Raw genomic sequence first — 664 nt, forward strand, 5'->3', positions numbered from 1 at the left:
GAGTGATTTAGCGATTGAACTCTCTCTTTAACTGAATGACGTGTTTTCCGTTTAACATCACAATTAACTGTCAACATGAATCTTCTGTGATATCAACGATCATAGGTTTAACACTACCTTACTTTTCAGAACATTATTTTCATTGTTTGTTGCTGTTGTCATTTGTATAAATTGATTATTTCAAGCCCCAAGCAAGTCCTGTAGAAGTCTTATTACTCCTCCATGACGTCTGCTAGCATAGCATTTATGAATGCGCACTGCCAAATCCAGAATGCTTTTTGCTCATTCTCATAGCCCAGAGGCACGATGGGAGTGACACTACTGCGCATACTCAGTGGGCCACATAACACTGAAGTAACCCTTTTGATCCATCCTTCCATGATCTGAATGTGTTTACTATATTTGCTGTGTTTTCTGTATGTTTAGTTAGTTTGATGATTGGTAGAATAGTGTTATTAATCTGGACTGTGGTTAACTTTGTTGATTATTGTGAAGATAAAATAAACATCATTGTAATTAAAGAGAAGTCTTTTAATCATTATTGTGCATGCTTATTGTGACCTGTGGCTGATTGAGAGGGTCAGAGCTCGAACTTTACCTTGTTTAGTCACTTGTAGTCATTGTACCCCAGGAGGTCAGCTACTTTCTGTTAACTATTCGTGAG

The sequence above is a fragment of the Seriola lalandi genome, unplaced genomic scaffold (assembly GCF_002814215.2).
Source record: "Seriola lalandi dorsalis isolate HSWRI2012SDOR001 ecotype SW California unplaced genomic scaffold, Sedor1 jcf7180002054576, whole genome shotgun sequence".
Lineage (NCBI taxonomy): Eukaryota > Metazoa > Chordata > Actinopteri > Carangiformes > Carangidae > Seriola > Seriola lalandi.